This window comes from Leopardus geoffroyi, chromosome X (assembly GCF_018350155.1).
Source record: "Leopardus geoffroyi isolate Oge1 chromosome X, O.geoffroyi_Oge1_pat1.0, whole genome shotgun sequence".
In the NCBI taxonomy this organism is placed as follows: Eukaryota; Metazoa; Chordata; class Mammalia; order Carnivora; family Felidae; genus Leopardus; species Leopardus geoffroyi.
This window is the reverse complement of record NC_059343.1, coordinates 9,391,704-9,416,190: the sequence shown is the minus strand read 5'-3', so window position 1 is coordinate 9,416,190 and position 24,487 is coordinate 9,391,704. Positions and strand designations below refer to the sequence as shown.

At 39.2% G+C, this 24,487-nt stretch overlaps 1 protein-coding gene across 9 annotated transcripts in view; it reads right to left on the bottom strand.

Moving 5' to 3' along the window:
* FRMPD4 (FERM and PDZ domain containing 4) overlaps positions 1-24,487 on the bottom strand; it is an 856,248-nt gene that overhangs the window by 165,204 nt on the left and 666,557 nt on the right. The window lies entirely within an intron of this gene.

Here is a 24,487-nt window from a genome sequence, read left to right as displayed (position 1 = left end):
AAACAAAACAAAACAAAACAAAACAAAACAAAACACACCAGGAAAGGATCTCATTATAGGTTCCTGTGACTCTGGGTGTGAGCCAACATCAGAACTAAAGGTGCCTAAAATTACAATTCAGGGCAGATGACAGCCAATGTCAGACCCACCAGCTCTTGCTTTTGGGAAACTGACACAGACAAACTTTGATGAACTGGTCACACCAAGGGAATGAAGCCACCAGGGGAGCCTGCAGATGGCTTATGTGCTGGTGGGAATTGCTAATCAGTGGTGCACCCACAAGGAGGCACTGTGAAGGCCCGCAAAGTTTAAATTGCCTCACTATAGCACACTTAGATGGAGAAAAATATATGACAAAATGTTTCAGGAAATAAAAACAAATGTTTTATGCAGAATATATAAGGAACGCTTACAACTCTTACAACTCTGAGCTGTCCGCACAGAGCCTGACGAAGAGCTCAAACCCAGAAACTGCAGATGATCCTACTTTAAAAGGGATAAAAGATCTGAATAAATATTTCTGCAGATAAGATATGCAAATGGACACTATGCCTACGACTATCCTTCATCATCAGGAAAATGCAAAGCAAAACAACAGTGAAATAGCACTTGAGGCCCACTAGGAGGGCTATATTCAAAAAGACAGATCATCACAAGTATTGGTGAATATGAAGAAACACTGGCACGCTCGTGCAGTGCTGGCTAAAATGTAAAATAGAAACCAACCGGCAGTTTCATTAACATAGAGTTATCATATGATCCGGTAATTCCAACCCTGGTACGCCTCCCAAGGGAAATAATGTTGTATCTTCACATATGAAGACTTGTTCATGAACGTTCAAACACCAGAAGCAGCCCAAATGTTTATCATCTAACAGACAGATAAACAAAATGTGATATATATTCATACAATGGAATGGTAATCGGCCACAGAAAGGAATGTGATACTGGTACATGTAAAAATAAGGATGAAACATAAAAACATTTATGCTACGGGAGAGAAGCCAGGCGCGACAGATCAGACGTGATATGATTCCACTTATATGATGTGTCTAGAAGGAACAAAGAAATGCGCACAGACAAAAGCAGAAGAGCGGATGCCTGGAGGTTGATGGTGAAGATAGGGAGTAACTTGCAAATGGGCAGAAAATTATACTGGGAGTAATAAAACTGTTCTAAAACTAGACTGTGGTGACAGTTACACAAGCACAAATTTACTAAAAGGCATTGAACTGTACTCTCAAAATACGCCAATGTTATAGAATGTTAAGTTACGTTTGAATAAGGGAAAAGAAAGACATCTATTACAGGTGTATATGTCTATACTCAGTGTACATTTTCCAGGCTTAAAGACGTTATAAAATGGCATATCGTAGACATTCTTCGGCAACATGTTTTCCCATTCAACATTCTAGTTGAGACTGCTGTACCGAATGCACCGGTATCACGATTTCTGTGTCGGGGTTTACATTTCCAATAAAAATTAATTAAACGTGTTCACTACATTTAATACCTTGGTGAAGGCAGTTCATTGGGGACATTGTGGCAAGCCAGCCTCTAGTGACCTAGAATGGTGTCGGGGGGGAGGGGGGGGAGACAGCGGAGTCATTAATTTCAATAATTTTACATAGAGAAAGAAAAGTTACAGGTACAAAGCAGGCTGTAAGGGAAAAGTGGTTTCCCTTAATTATACGTTTACTTTTCCAATATACTAACTTTTCTATGTTTAAATAATGACTTGAAGTTGCCTGGATCACAGCTACTAAATACAGAGCAAAGAGATGGCATGATAGAGGAAATCAGGTTCCAAACACGGTGGCAGGGTTTGCATCTTGGGATCGAGAAAGCAACGGGTTCTGATGAATGGGGGCTTCCTCTTTTATTTATTTTTTTTTATTTTTTTGGGGGGGGGGCTTCCTCTTTTAAAACGATGAGATCAAAGGGGTTAAGCGGAGGTAAGGGTGTATGTATATATACAGGAACGTGGGTTGGTGGGTGAGCAGAAAAATGAAAGATCGTAGTGAGGAAGGACACTGAGACCAGAACTTTAACTGTTAGGTTTAATTATATGGTTAAAGGCATTGTACCTTTAATAGAATGCAAACATGCCTGGGAAGCACAGTACCTTGGCTCCTCAGTAATTCAGACTCTAATATGGCTGGTTCTATTAGATCCATTCCTCAGGGAAGGTTCTCTTTCCTTTCTATCATTACATTTTAAATTTCCATTTTTAAAAGGGAGTACAAAGCGAAGATTTGAGAAACACTCACATTGTGAAATTATTATCACAATCATGTTAATTAACACATGCATAACCTCACAAAGTTACCATTTTGTTTGTGTGTGTGGGGGGGGCGGGTAAGGACACATAAGATCTTGTCATAGCAAACTTCAAATATATAATACAGTATTATCTACAATAAGCATGCTTATATTAGATTCCCAGAACTTATTCATCTCAAAACTGAAAGTTTGTAACCTCTCACCAACATTTCCCCATTTCCTCCCCAAACTCTGGCCATCTTACTCTATTTTCAGAATTTGACTTTCATCGCTCGGTGGACACTTAGGTTATTTCCATATCTCGATTATTGTGAATGAGAATATGATGAACAAGGGACAACATATATGTCTTGAAGATTCTGATTTAATTTCCTTTGGCCATTTACCCAGAAATGGGATTGTTGGCTCATACGATAGTTCTATTTTTAATTGTTGACGAACCTCCACAGGGTTTCCAATACTGGATGTTGCAGTTTGCATACCTACCAACGGTGCACAAGGGTTCCCTTTTCTTCACATCTTCACCAACATTTACCTCTTGTCTTTTTAGAATAGTCATTCTATCAGGTGTGCAGTATCTCACTGCAGTTTTTATTTGAATTTCCCTGATGATTAGTGGGGTCGGACACCTTTTGATATCCCTGATATCCCTTGTATGTCTTCTTTGAGAAAATGACTATTTTCATACTATGCCCGTTTTCAATTCGGTTGTTTCAATTTTTGCTAGTGAGCTGTAAAAATTACTTACATATTTTAAATACTAAACCCTTATCAGATATAAGCTTTGCAACTCTTTTTTCCTATTCTATAGGTCATTTGTTTATTTATTTTTTTAGCCATCCTTTGCTATACAGAAGCTTCTCGGTTTGATGCAATCCTACTTCTTTATTTTTGCTTTTGTTGCCTGAGTCTTTTGTGTTATATCCAAAAAATTATTGCCAAGATCAATATCGAGGAGTTTTTTCTTGTGGCATCTTCTAGAAATTTTATGGATTAAGACCTTAAATTCAAGTATTTAATCCATATCTAGTCAATTTTTATGTATGGTGTAAGGGCCCAATTTCATTCTTTTGCATGTATGTTTCCTTTCCCAACACCATTTGTCGAATGCTCTTGATCCACTTGTCAAACATTATCTGACTATATAAACAGGGATTCATTTAAGAGCTCACCATTCTGTTCCATTGGTTTATGTGTCTGTTTTTATGTTGGTACCGTACTGTTTTCGTTATTAGTGCATTGTGATATAGTTTGACATTAGAAAGTGTAATGTCTCTAGCTTTGTTCCTCTTTCTCAAGATTCCTTTGGCTACTTTGGTGTGTTTTGTATTTCTATACCAATTATATGATTGATTTTTCTGTTCTTATGGAAAAATGCCATTTAAATTTTCATAGGAATTCAATTAAATCTGTAGATTGCTTTGGGTAGTGTAGACATTCTAACAATATTAACTATCCCAGTTAATGCACAGGGTATACTTTTCCGTTTATTTGTGTCTTCAATAATTTCTTTAATCAAAGTTTTTGTTAACATATTTTTTAACTCCTTATTTAAATTTATTCCTAAGTATGTTGTTCTCATTTGCTTTTTCAGATAGTTTATTTTTAGTATATAGAAATGCAACTGATTTTTATATATTGATTTTGTTTTCTACAACTTTACTGAAGAGATTTATTCTCACAGTTTTTTTGGGGGGGGGGCGAGGAGGTCTTTAGGGTTTTCTCTATGTAAGATCCTGTCACCTGCAAACAGAGACAAGTTAACTTCTTTTGCAAATCGGACACCTTTATTTCCTTTTTTGACTAACTACTGTGGTGAGAACTTGAATACTATGTTGACTAGGAATGGTAAGACTAGGCATATTTATCTCATTGCTGATCTTAGAGAAAACCTTTCGACTTTTCATCACTGAGTATGATGTTAGCTGTGGACCTGTCATATATGGGCTATGTCATGTTCAATTACATTCCTTCGGGGTGCCTGGGTGGTTTGGGATCAGTTAAGCCTCTGACTTCAGCTCAGATCATGATCTCGGGGTTCCATAGATTCAAGTCCCAAATTGGGCTCTCCATTGTCAGTGCAGAGCCTGCTTCAGACCATATCTCTCTCTCTCTCTCTCTCTGCCCCTCCCCTCCTTCTCGCTCTTTCTCAGAAAGAAATATTAAAAAAATAATAATAAAGCACATTCCTTCGATACTTAGCATGTTGAGAGCTTTTATAATGAAAGGATGCTGAAGTTTATAGATGCATTTTAATCTATCTATTGAGTTGATCATATGTTTGATATTATTCATTCTTTTAATGTGTTGTATAATGTTTATTGATTTGTGGATGTTAAACCATCCTTGCATCCAGAGATAAATCCCAGTTGGTCAAGGTGTATAATCTTTTCAATGTACTAAAATGCAATTGTGTTCTTAACTTCTCTAACAGAGAGTTCATTGTGTATAAAAATGAAACTCATTGTTGCATACTGATTTGTTTCATGATATGCAGTTGAATTAGATTTGCTAGTATTTTCTTGAGGACTTTTAGAATCATGTTGCTATTCTCTTCTTGTAGTGTCCTTATCTGGCTTTGGTGTGAGGGTAGTGCTGGCCTTGTAAAATGAATTTGGAATCCTTTCCCCTTGTTCAATTTCTGCAAGAATTTGAGAAGGATTTGCATTAATTCTTCTTTAAATATTTGGTGGAATTGATCACTAAGCCTCTGGTCCCAGACTTTTCTTTGTTGGGAGGTTTTGAATCAATCTTCTTATTCATTATTTGCCTATTCAGATTTTTTATTTCTTGAAGATTGTTCTGGCAGGCTGTGTGTTTCTATCCACATGTGCTACGTCATTCAATTCATCAGTATATAAATGTTTAGAGTAGTCTCTTATAATCCTCTATGCCTCTGCAATTATCAGCTGCAGTGTCCCATATTTTATTCATTATTTCCTTCACTTGAGTCTTCTCTCTTTTTCTTTTGGTTATTCTAGCTAAAGACTTCTCAATTCTGTCCATCCTTCCACAAAACAAAGTCCCAGCTTCATTGATCCTATCTATTGTGTCTCTAGTCTCTATTACATTTATCTCTCCTCTAGTCTTTACCATTTCTCTTCCTCTGCCAAGTCTGGGCCAAGCCTAGTCTTCTTCTCATCCCTCGTGGCATAGTCAGCTTGCCTATTTGAAACTTTTCTTATTGTTACAAACTTCCCTCTTAGAACTACACTTGTTGCAACGCACATGTTCTGTCATGTTGTGTTTCCATTTCTCCCTATGGCAAGATACGCTTTTGATTCATTCCTTGACTTACTTACTGGCTTTCCAGGAGTGTGCAGTCCATTTTCCAGACATTTGTGAATTTTCCCATTTTCCCCTGCTACTGATTTCTAGTTTCATACCACTGTGTGGAAAGATACTAGATATGATTTCAATCTTTCCAGTTTTGTCAAGACCTATTCCACAGTCCAACTTTTGATCCATCTTGGAAAATGCTGCATGCATGCCTGAGAAAATATACTCTGCTACTGCTGGATGGCACACACCGCACGTCTGTTAGGAACACCTGGTCCACTATTAAAGTCTGCTATTTCCCCATTAATTCTCCGCCTAGGTGATCCATCCACTGATGAAAGTGGGTCATTATAATCCCCGACTATCATTGCATTATTCTCAGTTTCTCCCGTAAACTCTGTGCATTTCATGTCAACTGGGCTGGGCTAGGAAATGCCCAGATAATGGCTAAAATTATTTCTGGGTGTGTCTTTGATGATGTTTTCAGATGAGATAAGTGTTTTGATGCCAGAAATTCAATTGGTAGACTGCATCAAGAAAATCATCCTAACCAATGCAGGGAGGCATGATCCAATCCAGTGAGGGCCTGAATATAACCAACAGGGGAATAAAGGGCACATTTGCTGTCAGTGCTTGAGCAGAAACACCCATTTCTCTTCCTGTCCTTGGACGTTGGCACGCCCGTTTGTCAGGCCTCAGGTTCACAATGGTACTTATTGACTCAGTTTGCCTGGAACTAAAATTGCACCACTGCTGTCCTGAGTCTCCAGCTTGCAGATAACAGATCGTCCTATGAGTTCCGTCTCTCTGCAGACTGCTGATTAATATATTTACTAATATCATGCTTTATTTGGAAGTATGTATATTTCAAAAAGACAGGTAATAGGAAAGAAAAGTACAGATCCTATGTCTCAAGGCACCATTCCCAGCGATGATATTTAACTTGAAGTCTGTAGGGAGAGCCCGCTTTCTTACTTTTTCCCCAACTCGATCTCTTCCCAATGAAAATAATAATAATGATGATGATAATACTCATCATAATAATGTTAACACTTGAATATTTCCTATTCATACCATAAAATGAATAAGGCATTTAACCTTCTTAATATTCAGTGAAATATGAGCTACTATTATGCTCTTTCGACAGATGCGTAAAAGAAGGCAGGAAGATTATACATCTTGTCGAACATCATAGGACCAGAAAGTGAAATGGAAGATTCAGCACCAGCAGCCTAACTCCAGAGGTTACACTCCTAACCACCAAGGTTTCCTCTATCTTAGCTTTCTTTCCCCCAACTAATAAAAAACCCTGTATAATAACATTGATTGGAAGTCACTTTCCTATCAACGCAACTAGATGGAATACAAAAATCAAGTCTTGGAAAGGATATGGCAAGGTAAACCAAAAAAGACTCTGAGGAGATCAAGGAAATATACGCAACCTTACCACTAAACCTGTCTCTTGTTTCCTGAGAGACCATGAGGATCTAGCTTACAGACTATTAATGTTTAATTTATTTATAATTCTAACAACCTCATTCAACTGGCTTCCTAGTCGTTAGGAGATTATAAAGTATAAATTGAAAGGGAAGCAGGCTGTAGGATATTTTGGGGAGGAGCTACTATTCCCATGGAATGTGGGAATCCTCCAATTTAGAAAAGAAAAGAAAGGAAATAAAAATGCAATAACGAAGCCTAGAGAAAACAGATAATCAGCAAAACCATCATGGGAACATTTAGATCTAGGATCAAAACTAACCCTCACTACGTTCTTTGAGTGTATCTCATAAGGGCGGCTCAGAAGAGCTTGAAAGGAAGGAACTGTTTACTAGGCACGGGGAAATCTTCATGTTCAAGCAATTGCTATAAAAAAAAATTCTACAGTTTATAATTTTAATCTGCTGGTATTAGGACAAGTGAGCTTTGTGAAGAGCACACAGTTTGATCCCTATTTGATACATACATTATTGCCGATGAAGGTGAATCTCACCTAGTCCTTCACCGTCCTGTCCCTCAGTGGCATTTTGACCCTGTTTGAAAATTACACCAGGGAAACAACGATTCATGTGCACCACCCAATCAGGTGTCTTTTATCATGAACCACCTCAGATTAGAGCCCCTACAATTGGAGCTTAGCCAACGAACCACATTGTGCTTGAAATCTAGCTTTCTTGTAGGACCCTGAAACCCTTGAATAATATCACAAAGGTGCCACAAACTGTACACAAGAGCGCAAATTCTGTGCCATTAAAATTCACACTGAGAGCCCCACAAGCTAGTTGAGGCAGATATTTTTTACAAGTAGGAGGGACATAAACAGTGAACAAATTTAAAAAGTCATTATATGTGCTAAAGTATTTGGACTGCAATTCAAAGGCTGCCAAAATACATCTGACCAAATCATTCCACGGTTGCCAATTTTAGTTTTAAAACAGATCATTGCACTCCTACAGCACCAATGCTATTCCAATGAAGTTTGTTCACTCCCAAGCCTGTTTTCTTTTCATCTTCCTCCAGAGATCCAGATAAACCCTCTCCTTGTAGGAAATTAAAAGCTTCCTTGACTTTATTCTTCCTCTGCTCCTTACTGTTCAGCTCTATCTCCAATTCCTCTCTCTCCAGTGTCACCCTGTGACACTAAAGTACTTGAAACCCACATTTTGAATACTTATTTCGATCATTTACATAATGGCCCTCTGATCAGTGACTGGAAAATAAAGCCATTAAGAAATAGATCTTTCTCAAGACAGCTGGAGTCTACTAAATATTTAAGCCAGACAAAAAGACATGTGTAAAAGTGAACAAAAACAGGAGATCGATTGCATTGCAACCCGACAATGGTTTGAACCTAAGTCTCTAATTTGTACCTGCAGATTTGAAGATATCCCTTTAATTTCCAATAATGGTGGAGAAGAGTCATTCTCCCTAATATTGAACAGTGTATTGTCCTGTCTGTGCCAAGTGTTCTATGTCAACCAAAAGTTATGACAATTCAGTGCACAAGGTAAAAGAAAAAGAGATTGCATGACCTTCCAGACGCCTTGCTGCAACTCACACAGAAATGCCTTTGTTCAAGAGCTAAAAGGCATTTGGACAGATTATCTTGAACAGGGAATCTGCAAGCTCCAGCCTGTGGGCCAAATCCTACCAGCCATCTGTGAGCTAAGATGGTTTTACATTTTTAAATGGTTAAGAAAAAACAAAGTATGACATTTCATGATAGATGAAAATTATATGAAATCCAAGTTTGAGTATCTGTAAAGTTTTACTGGAATACGGCCACGTTCATTTATTTAAGGTCTATGGCTGCTTTCATGCTATCATGGCAGAATCGAATAGCTTCAGGGAAACCACATGACCGGCAAAGGAAAAGTAATTCTAATATGGCCCCAGTACAGAAATTTGTTGACCCCTGGTATCAGCAGAAAATGACCCTTCTCCCGACTGGTACAGGCAGGACTGACTCTACTTACATTTCCAGGGCAAGCCCTGTTGGTTGTAAGCCAACCAGCATTTCCCGTACCTCCACCCATTGTGATTGGCTGAAGGGGGATTGTGCGTGGCCTACACCAGTTCCAGCAGTGAGAGCCCAGAGGTTGATTTGCAGAATGTGGGGACACAGCTTATCTCTCTCTTGTGGATGGTGAATGCTGGTACCGGAGGGGACTGGATTCAAGAGAAATGAAACTGGAGGGTGAAGACAGAACAGAGAGAATTCAGAGATGGGGAGCAAAGCCCTGATACCTCTGTGTGCTCCTTAAACCTCTTCCGAAGCTGGTGCTAATACTTGGTATGGATTTTTTTTTTTTTTTATCATGGAAAAACCATGTATTGTGAAACTTTCCATCTTGAACATTTTAAAGTGCACAATTCACTCGTGTTATGTATATTTACATTGTTGGGTAACAGTTCCAGAATTGAGACACCATTCAGAACTAAATATATATACTCATTGAAAAACAACTCTCTGTCCTTACCACGGACACTAGTAAACACTATTCAAGTTTTCTTAAGTTTATTTATTTATTTGAAGACAGAGAGAGAGAGCAAGAGAGAGTGCAAACAGGGGAGGAGCAAGGAGGGAGAGAATCCAGAGCAGGCTCTGCACTGTCAGCATGGAGCCCGATACGGGGCACAAACTCAGGGATCATGAGATCATGACCTGAGTGGAATCCAAGACTCAGACGCTTAAATGACTGAAATACCCATGGGCCCCATATTTACAAGTTCTAGCTTTATTTATTTTTTCTCTTCTTCTTTTTTCTTTTGTTTTGTTTTGTGGGTAGCAACCCATTTCTTGTTATCCAATCTGTTGACATACAGTTGTTGAAAGTATTCTCTAGTATTCCTTTTCATTTCTGTGACATTGACTCTAATGTCACCTCTTTCATTTCTGAGTTTATTTATTTAAGCCTTCTCTCCTTTTTATTAATCTAGATAAAAGCTTGCCAATAACATTGATCTTTTAAAAGTAGCGCAACTTTGGTTTTATTGAATTTTTTCTCTTGGTTTATTATTTTCCATTTCATTAATTTGTGCTGTCATCTTTATTATTCGCTTCCTTCTGCTAGCTTTAGGATTAATTTGTTCATGTTTTCCTAGCTCATTGAGGTGTAAAGGTAGCTTATTGATTTCAGAATATTTCCCCTTTTTTTTTTAGTATATATTTTCAAGCTACAAACTTCCCTGTTAGGTCTGCATTCATTGTATCACATAAGTTTTAATACATTGAGTTTTCATGTTTAACTTGTCACTCTGTATTTTATAATTTCCCTGGATACATTTCCTTTGACCAATTAGTTGGTTATGTGCACTGTTTAATTTTTACATACTCCTCAGTCTCCCAGTTTTCCTTCTTTTGCTGATTTCTATTTCCATTCCATTGTTATCTGAAAAGATATTTTGTATAATTGCATTCTTCTAAAATTTATTGCGAGTTCTCTTAGGCCTAACATATAGTCTATCTTGGATAATGTTTGAAAGATTCCTTAAGAATGTATATTGTGCTGTGGTTGGGCACAATATTCTGGTTATGACTGCTAGGTGCAATTACTCTGTTTCCTTATTTATCTTCTTTCTATCTATTATTGAAGTGGGCTATTGAAAGTCTCGAACTATCACTGTGTTGCTATATATTTCTTTCTTGAATGCTGTCAATGTTTGCTTCATATATTTAGAAGCTTCCATGTTTGTTATATAAATACTTGTAATTATTACATCTTCTTGGACAATTGTCATTTGATCATAATATAATATCCTTCTTTGTCTCCTGAAACACTTTTGGACTTAAAATCTATTCTGTGTGATATCAGGATGGCCACTGCTTCTCTCTTTTGAGTACAGATTGCATTTAAGTTTTTCCCATACTTTCACTTTATCATTGCATCAAAAGTGAGTTTCTTACAGACAGCACATATTCAGAGTCTGTGTTTCTAAAACACCTTCTACCTATGTTTTTAATTGGGGAGTTTAATCTATTTGTACTTTAAGTAATTACTGGCATAGAAGGACTTAACTTTTGCTATATGAGCTGTATTTTTTTTAATCTCTCTTTCCCTGTTTTACTAGCTTCCTTTGTGTTTCATGGAGTTTTATACTCGCATGCTTTCATTCCCTTCTTAATGCCATTTTATTATATATCTTATAGGTGATTTCTTTGTGGTTATCATTACAATTACATAAAACATTGTAATATTATAACATTCTATTTTAAACTCATAACAACCTGATTCCAATTGTATAAAAAAGCCACTTCAATAGCTCCACCCTCTCCTGGCACATTATGTTATTGATGTCCCACATCACATCTTTACATGTTACATACTCATTTGCATAGACTTAGTGCTTTTTAAAAATGTTTTCATTATTTAAGTTCTATACAAGAATTAAAACCGAACTGATGCATGAAAATGACATTAAGAGAAGAAGCTACTTTTGTCAACATGCTTACCTTACTGGAGAACTTTATAATTTCATTTGACTTTTGGTTAAGGTTTAGCATCATTTTGTTTCACCTTGAAATATTCCTTTCAATATTTCTTAAAGACTAGATCTTGTGGTAATGAATTTCCTCAGGAATTGTTTTTCTTAGAATGTCTTGATTTTTTCATTTTTGAAGGACAGGTTTCCTGGATACAGTATTCTGGTTGAAAACTATGTTTTTTATTTCAGCAATTTAAATGTATCATCTTGCTCATTCTAGCCTATAATGTTTTTGCTGAAGAATTCACTCATAACCTTATAAAAACTTCATTGTACATGATGAGTTGGGTTTTTTTTCCTGCTTGTTAACATTTTTCTCTTTGCCTTCAACTTTTACAGTTTGATTATTATCTGACTAGCTGTGTGACTTTTTGAATTTATCCTAGATTAAAGTTATTTGAGGTTCTTTAATAACTATGGATATTTCTTTAAATTTGAGAAGTTTTCACTATTACTTGTTCACATAAACTCTCGGCCCACTTCCGACCCTCTTCTCATTCTGGATTTCCAAAACGAATACAACGTTGCTTACTAGTGTCTCATGGTCTCTAAGCCTGTCTTCCTGTTTCTTCATTCTACTTTCCTTTCTTCTACTTTGACTCTACAATTTCAAATGTGTCTTCAATTTCACCCAGTTTTTTTTCTACCTGATCAAGTCTGCTGTTCATCTACTCTAGTGTTCTTTTCATTGCAGTTATTGTATTTTCCAACACCAGAATTTCCATTGGGAGTATGTCATAGTTTCTATCTCTTTATTGATATTCTCATTTTGTTCACGCAGTGTTTTCCTTGTTTCATTTAGCTGTCTCTATCTCTGTTCTCATTTAGCTCATGGCACATTTTATGACAGTTATTATGATATGTGAAACAAAGACATGCACATGAATGTGTATTTCATTAGAGCCAGTTTCTAGCATTTAATTTTGTTGTTACATTTGGCCCACTTTCCCTGTATCTTAGTATGCCACTGTTCTTTATTGTTGTTGAGAAGTGGGCATTTGGGGTGAAAAAATCTCTTCCAGCCTTTATAGACGGGTTTTATCCAGGGAAATACTTCACTGGTCAGCCCGGATAGAGACCCTAGAATATTTCAACCATTTCCTGAGGATGTGTCTTCTCTGGACTTGTGAGTGTGATTTTTAAAGTCATTTTATTTAAAAAAAAATTTTTTTTAGGTTTATTTATTTTTGAGAGACAGAGAGAGATCAAGTGCAAGTAGGGGAGGGACAGAGAAAGAGGGAGGCACAGAACCCAGAATGGGATCTAGGCTCTGAGCTGTCAGCATGAAGCCTGACTCAGGGCTCAAACCCATGAACTGTGAGATCATGACCTGAGCTGAAGTCATATTTTTATCTGACTGAGCCAGCCAGGTGCCCCTGATTTTAGTCATTTGAAATTCAGGGGGCAGCTTGTTCTGACTTCTCAGAAACCCATGATATCTTGTTCCTCCAGACACCTACCAATGGATCTGAAGTTCTAAGGGTCCATACCAATAGCATCTGTTTTCAAGAGCTTTCAAACAAAATCTTTAGTCCAATCAGCACTCCAAGTCAGGGGAGAAGGATCACAGCCCCCCCAGGAAGCCCCAAGACAAGCTAGAACACTGGGTGCAAGGACTGCTCTGTTGTTTCTGTCCTGAGTAAGGATCTTTGGTGTAGGTGGTGTCTTGCTAGTTGCACCACAGTAGTTCACATAGGGGGAGGAACATGGACAGGTACGCAAACCAACATGAATTTAACTATCTCTTTTGCTGAATTCTTTCTTTGCTTTACATTGGTCAGGGTACTACGACTTCTTAATTGGTCTCTACGACTCTCACAAAGGTATATTCCTCCATAATAGAAACACAGTTTCTCTGTGGGAGAGTGAGGTGGCAAAGCATCATGGACTGGTATCTTGTTGGCATCACCCCACTTTGAGTACTTCTTATATACACACTTATTTTAGACCACTTTGATAAAACTATAGAGTTCTCCTTTATCTGACATTCAGTTTTGTCTACTGTTAACATCTTACAGTAACATGGGAAAATTTTCACAATCAGTGCACCAATACTGATACGTTATTACTAGTTAAAGCTCATATTTCATTCAGATTACCCGTGGGTTTACACCTAATGTCCTTTATCTGTTCTACAGTGCCACCCAGGGTATCACGTCACATTTAGTCATCATATTTTCTTAGGCTTCTCTTACCTATGAGCGTCTTACCACTACCTTTTAGTGACATAAAACAAAAAATTCTTTTCATTATTAAAGCCAAACTTGTTAGGAATTTTCTGTTGCTCATAACTCACTAGATTCCCAAATTGCACTGTTTTCTAGTCCAAACACACTATTTTCTAATGACAAAAGTGAGGCGAGGCCTACAGTCTCCAAATGATTACCCACCATTACACAACTAGTACTGAGAAGAGCTGGGATCCTAGCCCAAGAGTTCTGACCACCCAATTTCTGTCTTTTAGGGTTCTAATCCACTTGCTGATGGGATACAGTGTAGTTACACTACTTCCGAAATTCCCTTTCATTACATTCTAAATTTTGGATATTTGATAAACAGGCACACTATGATACGAATCAGTGACAAGGACATGATGACCTTTCAAGGTCTCAAGGTTCTTTTAGGAAATATAGGGCTTTATCTATGTGCTGAAATTCTGGTAGTGAAATTTACACAGCAGAATATTATTGGGATACTATGTTAACTGAGTTAACCATCAGAATTATTCCGAACAACCTACTGAATATAATGCTTCAGAAAAAGTTCCATTCATGCATCCATTAAGTCACCCATCTATCTACTTATATATACATACACCTAAACATTTTTCTCAAAAGTATTTGTTGACTACCTACTATGGCCCAGAAAAAATTCTAGGCATGTAACCCAACCCTGATTAACCTCCTCCATCTCTTGTAGGGGCACAGTCATGAGTTTCCAGTACTTTGTGGACTGAAATGAAATAGTATCAAGATATTGAAATCAAAAAAATCCCTTAAATGTTTTGTGAGTTGCAAGTAGAAATGTAGGCATGATAATGTGGGAAACTGAACTTTAATCATTGAGCTCAAAAAGAAGAACCAGCTGAGGAGACAAGAGAAGCAGTGAGTTTGCGGCAAAAGGAAGGGAATGATGTCACAGAAGCCAAGAGAATATCTTAGAACAGAACATCACCAGAAGTGAATTGGGGACTTTTATATGGGAGCGTCATAAAATTCCTCAAGGAAAATGAGCAGTATTAGTTCAAAACACTATGGACAATTAACTTTTCCAAAATACAATGGGTCTGTTTCTCTGTGGGCCACTAGTGACAAGTTGCTATGTAATTTTCACTTCCCTAACAATTATTTGCACTTGCTTTTAGCATTCCATTGTGACTGGGTTTTAGGTTGCTATTGTTGCTTTCCCTTCAACCCCTCCCACAAAGGTCTGAGTGGCTATGGGAGCAGCTGCAAACCCTGTGATCGGCTGACCTCCTCTCCCTCAGCCCCCATCACGAGGAAGTGGAGAGAGCCATGACATTCTAACAGTGAAGGTTTTACTTCTCTGTTGAATTTTGATGGTGCTATTCCTACAACCCTACTTAGAGGTGGGTCACGAATGTGAGAGCTGTGCAAGAAGTCCTTACTTACAGTAAATATACCATGGAACTTTGCATTACTAACAGTACCTAAGAAAAGGCACTTTACCAATGTCTACCATAAATTCCATGGTGCATAAAATAAATGGCAGCTTCCCATTTCATGGGAGGGTTGTATAAATTTATCAGATAGTGCACTAGAAATAATAAGAAATAATAAGAATGGGGTCAAATGCAAGATACTCTAGAGTGAGGGTGCAAAAAAATTCCACCCCACAAGACAAATTTGGCCCCCAGCTTGCTTTTGTAAATAAAGTTTTATTAGAACACAGTTTATTTATACATTTGTTTACATATCCATTTATTGACATATTTCTTATGGCTGTGTTCACACTAAAATGGCAGGGTTGCATTGCTTTGAGTTGTGATAGCCACCACATTGCTTCCAAAGCCTAAAATATATATAATGTGACCTTTTACGGAAAAGGTTTGCTGATTTGGCCTACAGAAATAAGTGTCGGGGTGGAGGAAGAAAAGTGTCTATCCTTTGGTGAGAAATCACATCATTAACAGGGCAGAGAGAGAACTTTCTGAGGGAGTCAATACCCAGAAGCAATCTGTCCTCTTTGCTAGGTATCTATTGAAAAGACCACATGAAGAAAATGATAAAAAAAAAAAAAAAATCAATAGGTGATCTTGGGAGGTGAGGGCTGAAGGCTAATCAGTCTTTAGCAGTTATAGCCTTCTAAGAAAAATGAATGACCAAGCAATCCTGTCACATCCTTTCTTACTTGTCTTCCTTCCCTGTATTGGCCATTGACCTACCGAAAATGAAGACAGAGAAGGAAAGGGAAAGATAGGGCAACCCATAGTTACATTTCCTTTCAGTTCTTCTTGACCTAAGACCTAGCCAAAGGTAGGGAGTTTGGGTAGAGTGTCCTCATACCGAGAAGTAAAAGAAAAACTGTTAAGTGAATTTCATATACCATTTCTGCTTTTTGGGTTGGAATGAAACACATATAAACGTATAAGCCACGAAATACAAATTGTGTAATGTCAGTGATTCTGCATACGAGTGAAAAGCTCTTACGTTTCCATCAAAAAGTCATCAGTAAGATTCATGCTAATAATTCAAAATTTTTACTTCTCCTTACATAGAATGGTGTCAAATGTAAAAGTAGGAAATACTGGCACACCACAGAAGGGAAAACCTAGAGATTTTAGTACCGTTATGAGCACATTTATCCAGCTCTTTGAGGGAGGGAGCTGATTTTCGGTCTGCAGTGGGTGCTGAAAATCATGTGTTTGGCCCTGTATACTCACGGGCATCTGTTAGATCAAATAGTCGTCTTAGAGAGTCTCTCGCGGCCTTCACCATCCGAACTGCCGATGCCCAGCCTGTGCTCCTGGAGTCACAGAGGGACATCCTCCATGAGACGGCAGAGTGACATGCCTACTCTGGACCCAGGCTCATCTGCGCGACCACCGGCACAAACAAGTACTGCCATTCGTCATCATCCGCCCAACTGAAGAGACTCTTCTCCAGAAAAGGGCCATTGATAACAAGGATTCATGGAGGCTTTGAGAGGAGAGAGAGGACAAGGGCGTGGCAGGGACTGTGGTTTCGAAGCCCTGAGGGACCACAGTGAGACTCTCCATAAGCAGCCGTGCTCTCCTGCTCTGATGCACGCGTGCAGACCACAGGGAGAAGACGTGTGCCACAAAGGTCATACCATGTTCCCTTCAGGTCAGCCAATTTACATGGCAGAAACATCCACACGGGCCACTTGGCATTTGGCACAGGCCAGAATCTCCTGCCTGGGCCCCGGCCTTAGGTGATGATATCGAAATTGCTCTCTGTGAGGGCTGGCTCAATCCCGAAAGAGCTCCAGAGGCCACTCGAAAGAATCAAGAGGTGGTAGCAGCCTCAAGCAACTATTTCAATTACAGGCTGTGACACAAACCTGGTCCTCCAGGTGCTCCTCCCTTTCACAGTTTGGCTGTCCCTGTGATCCTGAACGGCCTTCGTGACCCACTTCACGGACATCCCTAGAGGCTGCAAAAACGCTCAGGAGAAGAAGGAACCAATCCTGTTCGCCGCCCAACCTGCTGTCCCCAGCTCTGCTTGACTGTGTGTGTCCCAACTCTCCCTGTCATCAAGCGGCCCGAGGAAATTCAGGTCATTACAATACTTCGGCTGGGCTGGACGAAAAAAGCCAAGAGTTTGAGATATGTATGCACAAGTGATGGACAGATTCAGTAACCCAGCAAAATGTCTAGAACAAATGTACAGAGAAATCGAAACAGACTCTGATACAGGAGAAGCCTGCCTAGCGCAGCTCTGTGAGCCATATGCCAGGTTAGAACAGGAATGATAGCGTCATTTCGGAGGCTTCCTTTTAAAAGCACTTCCATCAACTCTGCAAACTTATCTTCCAGCTGGGAGCAGTAATTATTAACTCAGCAGATAGGTGCTTTGTCAGATTCGAAAGAAAACAAATCTGTTCCAATGAAGGGAATAAACAGCCCCTAATGTTCAGCCGGGAAAGCTTTTGCATTGACACGACATAATTACCTTTCATTGCATGTAATGATGTTATCACATTTAGTTTGTTCCTCTGATTCCAAAATTATAATATACCTCCCTCACTTAAATGGATGCTTGGGATCCTAAAGGAACTCATTTAACTAAATGGCATTTGCTCTTGCCATGAGGAAATTTTTTGCGTTTTATGAAGAATTCATTGTGTATACTTGGAAGCAATGTATTTTATTTAAGAATTCTTCATCAGAAACACAAAAACTGAGGCAAACTGTTTCTTCTCCAACATAATGCTAATTCGTAACTCTGAACAGTTGAAAAGTCACAACATAATACAGCAAGCCCCCTGAAATAAATCTCTCCTATTTGTATCCTTGGCACACCTTTAAATTTTCATAAAAACCTTGCATATTTCATTCCCAGAATCAAAGGGTAACAACTTGTGTAATCACTCAGATCCATTTGTCCTTTGTTGGATGTCGATTTTTAAAAAATGTATGTGTATTTATTTTGGGGGGGCGGGGGAGGAGCCGAAGGGCAGAGAGAGGGGGAGACAGAGGATCCAAAGCAGGCTCCGCGCTGTCAGCGCAGAGCCCAAAGTGGGGCCTGAACCCACGAACTGTGAGATCGTGACCTGAGCAGAAACCAAAAGTCAGACCCTTAACTGACTGAGCCACCCAGGTGCCCCTGTTGGAGGTCTTTTAATAATGCAGGATCAGTAAAGTAGGAAACTGACATCTATTTCAAATACACAAATATTATGGGGAATGGTGGGTACCATCACAATGTCCAAATCCGACTTCACAACTTCATTCTTGTTGACTTTCTATTTTTTTAATTTTTAGAGAAGGAAAAATTTAAGAGAACTCTTAAAAGAGAACAGATTAAGGGACTTATCGACGGAATACGGTAAGTATTCTTTTTTTTTTTAATTTTTTTTTTATTTTTTTTATTTTATTTTTGGGACAGAGAGAGACAGAGCATGAACGGGGGAGGGGCAGAGAGAGAGGGAGACACAGAATTGGAAACAGGCTCCAGGCTCTGAGCCATCAGCCCAGAGCCCGACGCGGGGCTCGAACTCACGGACCGCGAGATCGTGACCTGGCTGAAGTCAGACGCTTAACCGACTGCGCCACCCAGGCGCCCCGGTAAGTATTCTTATAATAAGAATAAGACTCTCTTACGATATCTTGGGGTAGAAACAAAGCAAAACAACACCCAAAGAATAACATTAAAAGTACCAAAGAATGCCTGATAATCAATTGCTTCTTTCCTCTCAGGGACATGTGAATTATACTAAGTAGGTAAAGCCAAGGGGGATGATTCTTGGGTTCACAAGCAAGGAGAGGTAAAAATAGGCTATTTCCATTTTCCAGGATGACAGAGTCCTATCTCATGGACGAGCTGCTTCTGCTGTGATTAATAAAAAAGGGAGGTGGGGCATGCAAACGGCTTTCATTTCCTCAGATTATTCTTTTCTGGAGCTAGACAAAAGAAGAAGAAAACAAAGAAGCCTCCCAAATGTAGAACTTGAAAACTCATTTCCTATCCCCTACATTTCGATTCCCAGACTCCAACGGGGCTGAGTCTTCATCATCATGTACCTTGCCACCTGGTGTTCTAATACTTGTTTTGATCATGTTTTACTTACTCATTCAGTCTTCAAAAGCCAAAGTACCAGATTTATGAAGCACATCACTGTTCCATGAAGCATCCCCAGCCACACAGTCCAACAGGCATGTTTTTGCCCCCATTTAACTCAAAAATGGTACATTACTAACACACAGGGCTCCCTTGTCTCTGTTATACATATTATGGGTCTCTAAGGAGGTTAAACAGATCTTGCTCGGTTGAGAATGATGGCAGGCCTATCATGACCACCACACTCTTGAGATCCTGGAAGCTAAGAAATTGCCTTACTAATCTTGGAATCTTCAGCATATAGTAGTGTTCAATAAATGTTTGGTGGACTTATGTTGGGTGGGCCAAGGAGTGCTTTTATAGGAAGCACATGGCCAGACAAAGAGGCTGATAGCCATTACTAAAGATGCTGAGTGGGGAAGGTATGACAGGGAAGGGTGGAGGTGAACTGAGCTGAACACACATTGATAGGGCTGGGTAACCCTAGGGGTGATGATTGAAGCTACATAACATAGGAGGTTTGGCATGGGTTGGACTCCATTACCAAGCCAAAACAACCGAGGTCTTATAGTCTGATGATGGGGACCAAATGCTGGTTGACTAGACACAGGATGTGGCAACCCCACTTCCTGTGAAACTCACCTTTTTTTAAAAAAGTAGATTCCTCAATGTACCTTCACTATCTCACAGGTCAGGTGTCAAGGTTTCATGAAACCTTAGGTCTCCCAAGAATTTTCTAAACGTGGTTCACCCAAATGAGAACATATTTAGAGCAAAAGGATATAGTCTCAGTAATCATGTCGGAACAATACTCATAAACCAGGACCCTTCTGGGCAGACACGGTTGTACGCCTCTATATCCACACACTTCTATAATCTATACCTATATTCTATATCCATTTATATCTATATCCAGAACTACATCTTGTATCTCTGTACATCTGTACCAGTAGCTATGTAAATACCTATATTTACATCTACACCGACATATTTATTGATGCTGTTACTATAGCAAACATCTCAGAGTGCCTCATTTTCTGTGTAGGTCTTTCTCTTTCCATCCATCTCTCCCTCTCTCACCCATTTCTTAACACAACAGTGTCCTGAGACTCTTCCCTTTCGATCTAGTTTCTCTCTCCCCGTCTGTCTCTCTCCTTTACCCTGCTTTGTTCTCTCTCTTAAATGGTAATAATAAGCAACTGAGAAAGTCTTCTTTTACATCTCCCACGTTTCCTTTATTTTTAAGTTTATTTATTTTGACGGGGGTGGGGGGGGGTGGAGGGGCAGAGAGAGGTAGAGGGAGAGACAGAGAATCCCAAGCAAGCTCTGCAGCAACAACACAGAGCCCAACGTGGGGCTTAAACTCACAAATTGGGAAATCATGACCTGAGCTGAAACCAAGAGTTGGACCCGTAACTGACTGAACCACCTAGGCGCTCCTACATCTCCCATGTTTCTTAAACAATATTCTCTGTTGCTCAAACCAATGTATTTCATATTTTTCTAAGAAGAGCAACAAACGTTGCCCTTTTTCTGATGCAGAGTTTGGTGTATTTGAACGTGCGATGTGTGGGGACTAGGTAAGCATGTGAAAAACTTTGGAAAGCAACATGTGATTAGTCTGAGTCTCCTTCTATCATCTGGAAAGGGGATCATTATTCGTCAATTAAATAAGGTCATGTACAGGAAAATGCTGCACATCAACAACCACTGCTGTTCATTAGAATCACCTGGGGAGTTTCTGAAACTCTATTTCTTGGCTCCACCCCAACATCAAGGAATATGCACTGAATGTTTGTGTTCCTCCAAAATCCATTTGTTAAAGCCCTAATCCCCAATAGAATTAGTGCCCTTCTAAGAAGAGACTTAGAGACATGATCCCTCTCTCTGTGTGTCTCTCTCCTACTGTCATGTGAGGGTACAGAGCAAAGGAAACTATCTGCAAGCCAAGCAGAGGGCCTTTACCAAGAACCCAACCAAGCTGGCACACCGATCTTGGATTTCCAAGCCTCAAAAAGTATGCACATAAATTTCTCTCTGTGAACCACCCAGTCTGTGGTGTTTTATTCTAAAGGCCCAAACAGACTAGGACAACCAGGCATCAGCAGTTTCTACTGTTCCTCAAATTATTTCCATGTGCATAGTGACATTTAAAAAAATGATTAACCCTGTGCGTTACCAACTCTCTATGGAATTTAACTTCTTGGTCCTACCCTAAATAATTGGGGATGGGAAAGGGAAGAGGAAACTTGAACACAGTTAACGAGCCGGGGCTATATTCTGAAGGACTCATCATGCTAGAAATAGCTCATTATTGAGCTAGAAGAATCTAACTTTGAACGTGTGAAGCCTGGTTCTTCCCATAGCTTTATTAATAACTTGAAAGAAGTTGTATCTCCGTCAAAACCAATTGTCTGATGTGGGATATCATTTGGATCCTAAGATAAAAAAAGGGAAGACATCTAATCTCTTTCAAAGAGAATATGTAAAAGAGTGAAAAATTAACTGCAAAGGTGATAATTAATAGTCACAGTTTAATTTTCAAATTGTTCTTTTAACTTAGAAAACTAATGAGTAGAGATATACTCCAAACTGCAAACCAGAGTGCCCCAGAAACTTTCGTAATTAGAGTATTTCTCTGTAAGGGATAAGAAAAAAACACCCCACCAGAATGATTCTCATTTATAAAACTCACTAGTGATAAAGAAAGAACAAACACTTTTGAAACAAGTACTGTTCTTGACATGGGAAAACAATGAGTCTGAGAGACGTGTGGAAATTTACTTTTCAACTAAACAAACCCTAGAGATTTGAAAAAGTGACACTGGTGACATTGGTTTTCAGAGTTGCTATTTAGTAATCAGTATAGGTGTCTTCCATTAAGTTGCTGATTTGCTCTTACAGGTTTTAACAGCTGGCATTAGGCCAGTGTAAATGTTAAATTTACACCTGGGCTTGCCCTTGAAAATGTCAATGACACCAAGGAAAAACGCATGTGGCCAGAGCTAGCTAGGATGCCTGGACTGTATAACCAATAGGCCTTGGTTTGACTTCACGTATATTGATCAAATGGTTCGGAACGTATGGGAGCCCAGATCCAGCGAGGGAAAAAGCAAAATCCATTTCCATCGGAAAAGTCTAAGATATACCTGCATACATGTATCATCTGTATCTTGTACAAAGTACATTTCTTTGGCAGAAATTTTTATTGTTTTGAGTCAAAGCATCCAGGCCACCTCGACTGAGCCAATTACAAAAATGTATAACCATGTTACAAAATAGATGGCACACTAGAATATGACAAAATATCATCTCTCCAGCAATAGAAGGGACTTGGGTGAACTGTACGAAATGAGCAATTCAGAATCTAGGGTATGTGCAAAATTGTTGGCCTTTCTGCCAGTCTCGGAGCTTTCTGGGAGATTCTACTACCATTCCACTACCATTTCCTGGGTAGTTTCTAGGGGAGCACATCCTCAGGAAAGCCTTGAAGAGCCAGAGGGCCACTGCCATAGGCTCCCTGAGGTGGGTCATGTTCAAGGGCCACTTCAATCTTCCCAGAAGGCAAGCCCCCCAGGAACAAATTGTACTCTGAAGACACCACCTTTCCCCTTCGCAGGAAATTAAAAACAGAGGAGAGATTGCAACCACAGAGACCGAAAACCTGACTGCAACATTCATGTGTTTTTCATGTAAATACCTTCCAATAATCACTGGGAGGTGCTAGGCTGTCCAACGACCAAATCCCCCAAAACAATCTTGGAAATATTTTTATCTTTATAAACATGATCCCGCACCTTGATAGTGACTCTGTCTGCTTGTCAGTCCCCAGTAAGACTGACTAGAACAAAGAATGCAGCCCATGGTCTAAAAAAGTTTCCTTTGGCCTCCAATCTCTGCTCAGGTGTATTAGGCTAGGATCAACCATGCTTAATGATCTCACATCTATTTTTTTAATTCTGATATTTAAGAATATTTGGGGTGCCTTGGTGGCTCAGTCGGTTAAGCGACAGATTCTTAATTTTGGCTCGGGTCATGACCTCGTGGTTCATGAGTTCAATCACTGGGTCAGGCTCTGTGCTGGCAGAGAAGAGCCTGCATGGGATGCTCTGTCTCCCTCTCTCTCTGCCCCTCTCTCACTTCGTCTCTCTCTCTCTCAAAAATAAATAAATAAACTTAAAAACAAAAAAAGAATGATTCACTTGGGTTGTAAAAGTAAGTGGGGTGGATGCCTGCTTTTTTGATGAGTGCAATATAAGAACTCGTCTCCATTGTATATATAAACCACATGTTCTTTACCCATACTACTTGGCAATGAGAAAGAATGAAATCATGCCATTTACAGCCACGTGGATGGAACCAGAAGGTATTATGCTGACTGAAATAAGTCAGTCAGAGAAGGACAGATATTGTATGTTTTCACTCATATGTGGATCTTGACAAACTTAACAGAAGATCATGGGGGAAGGGAAGGAGGAAACAAATAGTTACAAATAGAGAGGGAGGGAGGCAAACCACAAAACTTTTAAATACAGAGAACAAACTGAGGGGGGATGGGAGGTGGGGGAGATGGGAAAGTGGGTGATGGGCACTGAGGAGGGCACTTGCTGGGATGAGCACTGGGTGTTGTATGGAAGCCAATTTGACAATAAATTATATTAAAAAAATAAAGATCAGAATAAAAAAAAAACTCATCTCATTCAACTCCAAAAAACCAGAAAACTATAGTGACTGGTTCCTCCAAAATAGTTTGGTGGTTCCTCCAAAAGGTAAACGTACAACTACCTTATGATCTGGTCATTTCACTGCTCGGTATATACCCACAAGAATGGTAAGCAGGGACTCAAACAGATACTTGTAAAGCCATGTTCATGGCAGCATTATTCATAAGAACCAAAAGGTAGACACCACCCAAACTTCCATTGACAGATGAATGGTTAAGCAAATCAGGTGTATCCATACAATAGAATACAGACAAAGGAAAATAATTCAGCCTTGAAAAGGAATAAAATCATTCTATACACTATACCATGGATGAATGATGAGGACATTATGCTAAGTGAAATGAGCTACACACAAAACAACAAATACTTTAGGATTTCACATTATATGAGATATCTACAATAGGCAGATTCAGGCGCGCCTGGGTGTCTCGGTTGAGTGTCCAACTTCGGCTCAGG